Genomic DNA, 12,774 nt, shown 5'->3' with positions numbered 1-12,774 from the left:
GCCAAAATAGTTAACCAAATAGCTACCTGGACTATCTACCCTTTGCGCTCTCTTTTGACTCATCACAAACGCTGCTGCTACTGTTTACTATCTATCCTGTTGCCTAGTCACTTTACTCCTACCCATATGTACAAATCTATGTCGATTACCTCGTACCCCGCACATCGACTCGGTACTGGTATCCCATGTACAGTGCATTCGGAAAGTATTCAGACCCCTTGACTTTTTCCACATTTTGTTACTTTACAGCCTTATTCTAAAATTGATTTGTTTTTTTCCTCATCAATCTACACACAATACCCCAAAATGACAAAACAAAAACAGTTTTTTTTTTTTACATTTTTGCATATGTATATATAAAACCCCCCGGAAATATGACATTTACATAAGTATTCAGACCCTTTACTCAGTACTTTGTTGAAGCACCTTTGGCAGCGATTACAGCCTCGAGTCTTCTTGGGTATGACGCTACAAGCTTGGCACACCTGTATTTGGGGAGTTTCTCCCATTCTTCTCTGCAGATCCTCTCAAGCTCTGTCAGGTTGGATGGGGAGCGTCGCTGCACAGCTATTTTCAGGTCTCGCCAGAGATTTTCGATTGGTTTCAAGTCAGGACTCTGGCTGGACCACTCAAGGACATTCAGAGACTTGTCCTGAAGCCACTCCTGCGTTGTCTTGGCGGTGTGCCTTGGGTTGTTGTCCTGTTGGAAGGTGAAGCTTCGCCCCAGTCTGAGGTCCTGAGCACTCTGGAGCAGGTTTTCATCAAGGATCTCACTGTACTTTGCTCCGTTCATCTTTCCCTCAATCCTGACTAGTCTCCCAGTCCCTGCCGCTGATAAACATCCCCACAGCATGATGCTGCCACCACCATGCTTCACCGTAGGGATGGTGCCAGGTTTCCTCCAGACATGATGCTTGGCATTCAGGCCAAACTGTTCAATCTTGGTTTCATCAGACCAGAGAATCTTGTTTCTCATGGTCTGAGAGCCCTTTAGGTGCCTTTAGGCAAACTCCTAGCGGGCTTTCAGTTGCCTTTTACTGAGGAGTGGCTTCCGTCTGGTCACTACCATAAAGGCCTGATTGGTGGAGTGCTGCAGAGATGGTTGTCCTTCTGGAAGATTCTCCCAAATCCACATAGGAACTCTGGAGCTCTGTTAGAGTGACCATCAGGTTCTTGGTCACCTCCCTGACCAAGGCCCTTCTCCCCCGATTGCTCAGTTTGGCTTGGCGGCCAGCTCTAGGAAGAGTCTTGGTGTTCCAAACTTCTGATTGATGAAGACATTTTATTTTATTTAATCCATTTTAGAATAAGGCTGTAACATAACAAAATGTGGAAAAAGTCCAGGGGTATGATCACTTTCAGAATGGACTATATATAGCCAAGTTATTGTTACTCATTGTGTATTTATTCCTTGTGTTGTTATCTTTCTATAATTTTAGATAGATAATTTTAAGATAGATAGATAGATAGATAGATAGATAGATAGATAGATAGATAGATAGATAGATAGATAGATAGATATCTATCTATCTATCTATCTATCTATCTATCTATCTATCTATCTATCTATCTATCTATCTATCTATCTATCTATCTATCTATCTATCTATCTATCTATCTATCTATCTATCTATCTATCTATCTATCTATCTATCTATCTATCTATCTATCTATCTATCTATCTATCTATCTATCTATCTATCTATCTATCTATCTATCTATCTATCTATCTATCTATCTATCTATCTATCTATCTATCTATCTATCTATCTATCTATCTATCTATCTATCTATCTATCTATCTATCTATCTATCTATCTATCTATCTATCTATCTATCTAATCTATCTATCTGACATTGTAAAACACAATACAACCATCCATTTGGATAATGCATTTAATATAATAAAATATTATTTCCATTGTTGTCCTCTTTAATACATTTTTCTAAAATTAACGAACACAGTAGACCTAACCTACTAGGCATATTTGGGTAACACATATAACACATAACAAAACAAAGGACAGGACAACATTGTCATAGCCATAGAGTATGACTGCCTCAGTAGGTCAGCTCCTAAACTGAGTTAGATGGTTTGATGATGGAGATGCCAGATGATGGTGATGCAGTTGATGCCAAGATGATGATGATGCCAGATGATGGTGATGCAGTTGACTTGCTGGCCCGGATGTTTCTGACTAGGGGTTGTTTCTGATTGAGACCTATAGAAAGACCAGTAGTCACCATACATCACCCATACTCTGTGTGTTCCTCACCCTTGACCAGTAGGTGGTGCAATCGAGCTATTCAGTTCAATCATGTCCATCTTAACTCATCCACACAATCACAACTTCAGTCCCCTGGGACTGCAGTGTCTGCTGTTGCTGGTTGCCCTGTCTCACTGACACTATACAGTAATACATTAAATAACGCTCTTTACTGGCTGGAGAGAGAGACCTCAGACTTGCTCTCTCAGGTCTTAGTGAGGAAACAAAAAGGAGGAATAACAGCAGAGAAGTAGAGTAGTGTGCTCTTAAATCAAACTAGAAACTGTAATCCATCCCAAAGTAGGCTACATATTGTTTACCATAGTAAAAGGTGTTTAAAACATTGTTTTCTTGTTAAAAGTGTTTTTTCCTCAATTGTTTTTCACTGGGGAAACTCATTGGCGAATGCACTCTTTGATTATATTTCACCTTATTCTGCAGAACTCTACCCAGATCCTATAAATAACCTTAGTGGATGGCTCTGTCTGTGTTGTTTGTTTTGCAGTGAACAATGACAATTGTACTGTAGTAGCTATACTTGGATACCAAACCACAACTGGGGAAAATATCCATGCAAGCACTGAACATGAGGCCATTAAAGGGATTTCCCTAATAGAGAACCCAACATGCATAAACAATCATGATAACATGTAGTTGTAGCATTCAAGTATCCAAGTGAGTGTGTACTTCTTTGCTCTAATGGAGGGATTGATGAAGACAGTAGAATTTCCCCCTCTCCCTATGCAGTAACACAGGAAAAGAGCTCTGTTTTTCCCCAACAGAAATAGGACCAGATACCCAGAGCTAACAACCTAGGTGTGGTTTTCGCTCCTCTCTCTCTCTCTCTCTCTCTCTCTCTCTCTCTCTCTCTCTCTCTCTCTCTCTCTCTCTCTCTCTCTCTCTCTCTCTCTCTCTCTCTCTCTCTCTCTCTCTCTCTCTCTCTCTCTCTCTCTCTCTCTCTCTCTCTCTCTCTCAGACATACACACACACAAACACATTATGTTCTTATATCCTTCCGGGGACCTAAAAATAATTTCCATTCAATATCCTATTTTCCCTAAACCTTACCTTAACCCTAACCCTAACCCCAAAGCTTAAAATAACCTTTGTCTTCATGGGGATGTGGGAAATGTCCCCGTGAGGGATAATTCTCCTTGTTTTACTATCCTTGTCCCCACAAGGATAGAATAACCACACACACACACACACACACAGCTCCTTTGCTAAACTTCAGCTCTGTGTGATGTGACAGGTCTACATTAACCCCACTCCCCCTCTCCAGGTCCTAAGTTAGAGTACTGTGATACTGTATGTATGAATAATATAAAAATGCTAATGCGTACAGCTGTGGTGCCAGCAAGATATGTGGTTGTGAAATTGAATTGTGTCCTTAATACTAAAAGGGATTCATGAGTTATTCATTTTGACAGTTGTTCTCAATCGCATACAAGCATTTTTTGAACAATGTTGTCGGTTTTAAATGTGTAAAAGTAAATGTGTTTTCAAAATGTAGTTGCCTTCTCAAAACATAAATACGTTCATCAAAACTATATTAAACTGTCAAAATTGCGAATACATTCTTTAAAAGAATATGACTGCCTACAAAAAGATTAACGCAACCATACTTACTTATCTCTTGACTGTCCAACAACCCAATCTACTGCCCTGTTGTAAAATATGCATATTTGCTCAGTATCTAAGTGCTGATGAGTATATTTTGTGCTCGGATGCAATGTCATAATTTGATTAGTGAGACAAGCTATTGACTAATTAATCTCTAATTGCATTCTTTGTTGGTAACAGCTGTCTGTGTAATCTCTAATTTAATTCACACAGAGAATAGGACTGACTTGTTTTTTAGTACTGGATGTAATATGCTCAGAATACGTTTAGAGACGCCATTTCCAAGATTTGGAGAAGGTTGTTATGAGTTATCAAATGATGACATTACTTTCTGTTCTCTTTCTATGATCAGCAATGACCTCTCAGATATTTTCCCTTGAATCATCCTATTACTTCTTTCACCTGAAGTCCAAATTTCACTTCTTCAGTTGCTAGAAAAAAAAAGTGGCCTGTCAAGGAAATATAAAGTTCTTCATTATATTAGCTGTTGAGGAATCCTTTTCCAGTTTGAAATGGAAATGTAATGTAAATCATAATAAAATGTGTTTTAAAGTTATGGAATACAATATCTGAATTGATTGGAATTTGGGCAATCTGTGTCCACACAGAACCCTTTATTCATGCTCTAGGGTAATGTGGCTCAAGAGGTAATAACTCTGACGTATATTACCCAAAAAGCAGTTTCTTGTCTGCATATGGGCATGGACACAATGCCAAAGTCACTGTAAACTTGGACTTTTCCAGCCAACTTCGCAATTACACCCCTGGATCCTGATGATTGATGTGTCCAGTAGTAACACTGGACACACACACACACACACACACACTCGCTCTCTCTCTCTACAACTCTTGACATTTCTGAAAAACTATCCCTCAGTTTGAATCAAAGGTGCCTTGGCATCTACTCTCTGTAACCTCTATTACACACTCTGCCTCAAACACCTGCAAACCTTGCTGCTCTCCAACACAACACGCAGGTGCACCTTGGAAGTGTGAAATGAAAAAGTGAAAGACAACATTTTATTGATCTAGGATGCAAGAACCTTAGAGTCTGGCTTCAACAAGTCACTGATGTCCTTGAGACAGAGTCAGTGACCAGTGGAGGCTGCTGAGGGGAGAATGGCTCATAATAATGTCCGGAACGGAGCAAATTGAATGGCATCAAACACCTGGAAACCATGTGTTTGATGTATTTCAAATCAAATCAAATCAATTTCTATTGGTCACATACACATATTTAGCAGATGTTATTGCGGGTGTAGCGAAATGCTTGTGTTTATAGCTCCAACAGTGCAGTGATATCTAACAATTCACAACAATACACACAATACACATTAATCTAAAAGTAAAATAATGGAATTAAGAAATATATAAATATTTGGATGAGCAATGTCGGAGTGGCATAGACTAAAATACAGTAGAATAGAATACAGTATGTATGTAAACATTATTAGAGTGACTAGTGGTCCATTATTAAAGTGGCCAGTGATTTCAAGTATATGTAAATAGGGCAGCAGCCTCTAAGGTGCAGGGTTACGTAACCGGGTGGAAGCCGCCTAGTGATGGCTATTTAACAGTCTGATGGCCTTGATATAGAAGCTGTTTTTCATTCTCTCGGTCCCAGCTTTGATGCACCTGTACTGACCTTGCCTTCTGGATGATAGCGGGGTGAACAGGCAGTGGCTTGGGTAGTTGTTGTCCTTAATGATCTTTTTGGCCTTCCTGTGACATCGGGTGCTGTAGGTGTCCTGGAGGGCAGGTAGTTTTCCCTCGGTGACACGTTGAGCAGACCGCACCACTCTCTGGAGAGCCCTACGGTTGCGGGCGGTGCAGTTGCCGTACCAGGCAGTGACACAGCCCGACAAGATGCTCTCAATTGTGCAACAATAAAAGTTTGTGAGGGCTTTAGGTGCCAAGCCACACTTCTTCAGCCTCCTGAGGTTGAAGAGGCTCTGTTGCGCCTTCTTCACCATTTGATTGTGAGGTATTCTAGGTCGGGTGAACAAAAGGACTTGAGTTTCTGTATGTTATCAAAATCACACCATGAGTAGTTAACCTTGACAGTCCCATCGCGAGTGCCAAAATCAGCTGAAAATCCACCTACTGTGTCATTTTGACATACTTGTCATTTTGATGAGGTCCCTCGCCATTCACAGCTCTCTCCTCAGAAATTGCCAACTGTGTGAGAAGAAATTGTCTGGGACTCAGATAAAAATAAAGTGTCAATGAATATTTTCAGCGCTGTTGTCACTGGCGGTCCAATTTGTCTTTCATTTGAATGACCAGAAAGAAAGGAAAAAAGGCTGAAAAGAAGCCAATGCATAGAAATGAATAGGCATAAAAGTTATTGACCTATAAAATGTGCAGGAGAGTAGGCCACAGTGGCCTTCCGACTGCACTGTGGCAGACCATTGAATTGATAGATCATTCACTCAGGCATAATAGACCTAAAAGAGTTGCTAGGAGGTGATTGTGTCATGTTATTCCTCTCATATAAGGTACTGCTGGGTTGAATAACTGCAATGCTAATCATAACTAGCACTTGACATGTATTAGCTGTTTTATAACATGTATGTAGCAATGTGTCGGTTTCAGTCCATTTCCAGCAAACCACAACTGGCTCTGTGAATGTTCCCAGAACATTTCATTACGTTGTTGTGGGAAAGGTGTAAGAACTTTCCCGCCAAAAGTTCTAATAACACAAAATCTGTCCAGTTGTGTTGATGATTATACATTGTTTGTATAAGGGTGAAAAAACATTCCTCTAATGTTGCAAGAATGTTAATAGAACATATTTGTTTATGTTCTTTTACATTTCCAAAACATGTCATTATGTTGTGAGATCACTGTGGTGGCATTACAAGAGACACTGAAGGTTCCCAAAACACAAAATCTGTCTAGTTATGCTGACATTCATAAAATGTTGGTATTAGGGTACACAAAACATTCCCCTAATATTGCAACATTTTTCACAGAACAAATTTTTTCTGTTGATTAAAAGTTCCCAAACATGTCATAAGGATTGTGGGAACAGTGTGGGACATTACCATATTTAGGTTCCCAAAACACAAAATATGTCCAGTTATGATGACATTCTTACAAAGTTTGTATGAGGGTGCACAAAATATTCCCTCAATGTTCTTCCTACATTGTATGTTCCTTGAATTATTTATTTCATGTGTTAGCACTATCTACAGTGGGGAAAAAGAGTATTTAGTCAGCCACCAATTGTGCAAGTTCTCCCACTTAAAAAGATGAGAGAGGCCTGTAATTTTCATCATAGGTACACGTCAACTATGACAGACAAATTCAGAAAAAAAAATCCAGAAAATCACATTGTAGGATTTTTTATGAATTTATTTGCAACTTATGGTGGAAAATAAGTATTTGGTCACCTACAAACAAGCAAGATTTCTGGCTTTCACAGACCTGTAACTTCTTCTTTAAGAGGCTCCTCTGTCCTCCACTAATACCTGTATTAATGGCACCTGTTTGAACTTGTTATCAGTATAAAAGACACCTGTCCACAACCTCAAACAGTCACACTCCAAACTCCACTATGGCCAAGACCAAAGAGCTGTCAAAGGACACCAGAAACAAAATTGTAGACCTGCACCAGGCTGGGAAGACTGAATCTGCAATAGGTAAGCAGCTTGGTTTGAAGAAATCAACTGTGGGAGCAATTATTAGGAAATGGAAGACACACTGATAATCTCCCTCGATCTGGGGCTCCACGCAAGATCTCACCCCGTGGGGTCAAAATGATCACAAGAACTCCCAGAACCACACGGGGGGACCTAGTGAATGACCTGCAGAGAGTTGGGACCAAAGTAACAAAGCCTACCATCAGTAACACACTACGCCACCAGGGACTCAAATCCTGCAGTGCCAGACGTGTCCCCCTGCTTAAGCCAGTACATGTCCAGGCCCGTCTGAAGTTTGCTAGAGTGCATTTGGATGATCCAGAAGAGGATTGGGAGAATGTCATATGGTCAGATGAAACCAAAATAGAACTTTTTGGTAAAAACTCAACTCGTCGTGTTTGGAGGACAAAGAATGCTGAGTTGCATCCAAAGAACACCATACCTACTGTGAAGCATGGGGGTGGAAACATCATGCTTTGGGGCAGTTTTTCTGCAAAGGGACCAGGACGACTAATCCGTGTAAAGGGAAGAATGAATGGGGCCATGTATCGTGAGATTTTGAGGTAAAACCTCCTTCCATCAGCAAGGGCATTGAAGATGAAACGTGGCTGGGTCTTTCAGCATGACAATGATCCCAAACACACCGCCCGGGCAATGAAGGAGTGGCTTCGTAAGAAGCATTTCAAGGTCCTGGAGTGGCCCAGCCAGTCTCCAGATCTCAACCCCATAGAAAATCTTTGGAGGGAGTTGAAAGTCCGTGTTGCCCAGCGATAGCCCCAAAACATCACTGCTCTAGAGGAGATTTGCATGGAGGAATGGGCCAAAATACCAGCAACAGTGTGTGAAAACCTTGTGAAGACTTACAGAAAACGTTTGACCTGTGTCATTGCAAACAAAGGGTATATAACAAAGTATTGAGAAACTTTTGTTATTGACCAAATACTTATTTTCCACCATAATTTGCAAATAAATTCATTAAAAATCCTACAATGTGATTTTCTGGATTTTTTTTCTCATTTTGTCTGTCATAGTTGACATGTACCTATGATGAAAATTACAGGCCTCTCTCATCTTTTTAAGTGGGAGAACTTGCACAATTGGTGGCTGACTAAATACTTTTTCCCCCACTGTATATGTTGAGGAATGTGGTTGCCAGCAATTCATGTAGAAAAACACATTTGGCAATTACACTACAGTTTATTAGACATTGATTGTACAAATATAGTTTTACTGTATTTTATTGAAGGTCACAAGCGGGGACCGAACACGGGATCTTTTAAGTGTTATCCCTGGAATTAATCCATTGCACCACTGGGATGGTACAAATACAAATATAAAGCTATTCACAGCTTTGCTCTGACTTCCAGGTTTGGGCCTTTTTCTTTGCTGAGAGAGAATAACTACATCTAGAAAAATAAGTATTGATAGGGATTTCAGTGCAAAGGGAAATCCACTGGAAACATTAGGGTCCTGGTGGTGCAGCAAACTAAGTAGCCTACAGGGCTAGAATATGGCTGATAGCAGGTTCAAATCTACTTGCCCTTTCTGTAGAAAAGCTGTAACTATGTTTGGACAATACCCTAATAAAATATCATGATGTAAGAAGCTTGAAATTCCATTTGTTCAAAAGTTTGGCAACTTCGTAATGTTACACTATGTAAGGGTTGGTGTGAGGTGTGACCCAGGTGCGGTGCAGGATAGACAGTAGGCAGTAGGCAGAGATGGTGAAACAAGGATCTTTACTGGTGGTCCCGAAGCCAGGATACAAAATAATGGACTTTACACGATAAAAGAAAGGCGGAGCAAATAAGTCTCCAAAAACAGGCTGACAGCCAAAATATGAAATAGTAATGACTGAAATAATAAAGAAACAGGGAGAAAACTTCTCGAGTACCTGTACATACGTCTCAGATCAGACACTGATTAGTGCTGCTGAGCATAGAGAAACTAGCAGAGAAAACTGAGCAAGGGAACACAGGGAAATGAGGGCATAAAACACAGGTGAACAGGTAGACACAGTTGACACCAATAGGATCATGATTAGTTCAGACTGAGTGTGAGGAGGTGCCTAAGGTTGTCGGAGGAGGAGGACACCTAGCGGATCGCTCCGGAACTGCGAACACATCAATATTAACAGAACATTGCATCAATGTTTTCAGAACTACTTCCATCTTCTTTGAAGTATGTTTTTAGAGCAGTATTGGAACATCATGTCATAACATTACATAATAACTTTATAAGAGTCTGATTTATTTAAGCTTTTATTTCTTTCATCACATTCCCAGTGGGTCAGAAGTTACACTCAATTAGTATGTGGTAGCATTGCCTTTAAATTGTTTAACTTGGGTCAAACGTTTCGGGTAGCCTTCCATAAGCTTCCCACAATAAGTTGGGTGAATTTTGGCCCATTCCTCCTGACAGAGCTGGTGTAACTGAGTCAGATTTGTAGGCCTCCTTGCTTGCACACACTTTTTCAGTTCTGCCCACAAATATTCTATAGGATTGAGGTCAGGGCTTTGTGATGGCCACTCCAATACCTTGATTTTGTTGTCCTTAAGCCATTTTGCCACAACTTTGGAAGTATGCTTGGGGTCATTGTCCATTTGGAAGACCCATTTGCGACCAAGCTTTAACTTCCTGACTGATGTCTTGAGATGTTGCTTCAATATAGCCACATAATTTTCCTTCTTCATGATGCCATCTATTTTGCGAAGTGCACCAGTCCCTCCTGCAGCAAAGCACCCCCACAGCATGATGCTGCCACCCCCGTGCTTCACGGTTGGGATGGTGTTCTTCGGCTTGCAAGCAAGCCCCTTTTTCCTCCAAACATAACGATGGTCATTATGGCCAAACAGTTCTACTTTTGTTTCATCAGACCAGAGGACATTTCTCCAAAAAGTACGATCTTTGTCCCCTTGTGCAGTTGCAAACCGTAGTCCGGCTTTTTTATGGCGGTTTTGGAGCAGTGGCTTCTTCCTTGCTGAGCGGCCTTTCAGGTTATGTTGATATAGGTCTCATTTTACTGTGGATATAGATAATTTTGTACCTGTTTCCTCCAGCATCTTCACAGGGTCCTTTGCTGTTGTTCTGGGATCCTTCCTGAGCGGTATGACGGCTGCATGATCCCATGGTGTTTATACTTCCGTACTATTGTTTGTACAGATGAACGTGGTACCTTCAGGCATTTGTAAATTGCTCCCAAGGATGAACCAGACTTGTGGAGGTCAAATTTTATTTTGCTGAGGTCTTGGCTGATTTTCCCATGATGTCAAGCAAAGAGGCACTGAGTTTGAAGGTAGGCCTGAAAATACATCCACAGGTACACCTCCAATTGACTCAAATGATGTCAATTAGCCTATCAGAAGCTTCTAAAGCCATGACATCATTTTCTGGAATTTTCCAAGCTGTTTAAAGGCACAGTCAACTTAGTGCATGTAAACTTCTGACCCACTGGAATTGTGATACAGTGAATTATAAGTGAAATAATCTGTCTGTAAACAATTTTTGGAAAAATTACTTGTGTCATGCACAAAGTAGATGTCCTAACCGACTTGCCAAAACTATAGTTTGTTAACAAGAAATTTGTGGAGTGGTTGAAAAACAAGTATTAATGACTCAAACCTAAGTGTATGTAAACTTCCGACTTCAACTGTACATACAGTGGCATTCGGAAAGCATTCTGACCCGTTGACTTTTTCCACATTTTGTTACAGCCTTATTTTAAAATTGTTTAAATTGTTTTTTTTACTCTTGGTTTCATCAAACAAGAGAATCTTGTTTCTCATGGTCTGAGAGTCTTTAGGTGCCTTTTGACAAACTCCAAGTGGGCTGTCATGTGCCTTTTACTGAGGAGTGGCTTCCGTCTGGCCAATCTACCATAAAGGTTGTCCTTCTGGAAGGTTCTCCCATCTCCACAGAGGAACTCTAGAGCTCTGTCAGAGTGACCATCAGGTTCTTGGTCACCTCCCTGACCAAGGCCCTTCTCCCCTGATTTTTCAGTTTGGCTGGGTGGCCATCTCTAGGAAGTGTCTTGGTGGTTCCAAACTTCTGTGTTCTTGGGGACCTTCAATTCAGCAGACATTTTTTGGTACCCCGCGACACAATCCTGTCTCGGAGCTCTACAGACATTTTCTTTCGACATCATGGCTTGGTTTTTGCTCTGAGATGCACTGTCAACTGTGGGACCTTATATAGACAGGTGTGTACCTTTCCAAATCATGTCCAATCAATTGAATTTACCACAGGTGGACTCCAATCAAGTTGTATAAACATCTGAAGGATGATCAATGGAAACAGGATGCACCTGAGCTCAATTTCGAGTCTCATAGCAAAGGGTCTGAATACTTATGTAAATAAGGTGTTTCTGTTTTTAATTTTTAATAGTTAAATAAATGTAAAATAGAAAAAAAAGCCCATTGCACAAGTAATAGCGAATTTCCATGGAGGCTGCTAGCTAAATATACTAACGACCGCAAACGAAAATAAACAAATAGCAAAGACAGGCAATCCAGCTCATAAAGTTATACATATATTAGGTAGGAGCTACCGAATGTAATTTTTGGTGAGTTTGGACATTTAGAAGCAAATGTGAATGAGAGACATTGTGCAAATGAACAAAGTTTTGACACAAGCTTGTCTGAAAATCAAATCAAATGTAAGAACAGTACTGTGTACACGCTGTGTCTGTGGAGTCTGGAGTCGCTAGGGCAACGGCCTGCCTGCTCTGCTGGGAGAAGAGAGGCGAGGAGCAGACGGGCGGAGAACGGAGAGGAGAAAGAAAATGCTAGAAATATCAAGCTGCAGTGGTAGGTGTAAAGATAACTAATTCAAAGGGCTTTGACTTCTCAAACACAGCAGAAAGCTAACACAATATGATGCTCAGTCACCTTATTCATTCAGCCACTTACTTAGATACCTAGCAAGTTAAAATTAAGGGTCGCGTTAACGCAGAATTCGTCATTTTTCACGAAGGAAAAAAAGATAAAACGCATAAGAAATATCTTGCTGCGTTTTGTAAACCCAGATCTAAAATGCTTCTTTTTGTGATTTCTGCTCGGCATCAGACTCATTTTGTGCTTCAGTTGCTCTTTTCCACTACGATGATATCAGCAGACAGTGCTCTGACTGATGTGTAGCTATTTTTCTCTGGTACTTTTCTCGGTGTAGCCAGCCTACTTTTCTCTGGTAAAATGCAAGATTCACTTTAAGCAAAACATTAGGAAATGTAGCTGGCTACATTC

This window comes from Coregonus clupeaformis, chromosome 27, assembly GCF_020615455.1.
Source record: "Coregonus clupeaformis isolate EN_2021a chromosome 27, ASM2061545v1, whole genome shotgun sequence".
In the NCBI taxonomy this organism is placed as follows: Eukaryota; Metazoa; Chordata; class Actinopteri; order Salmoniformes; family Salmonidae; genus Coregonus; species Coregonus clupeaformis.
Note: the sequence above shows the minus strand (reverse complement) of the source record.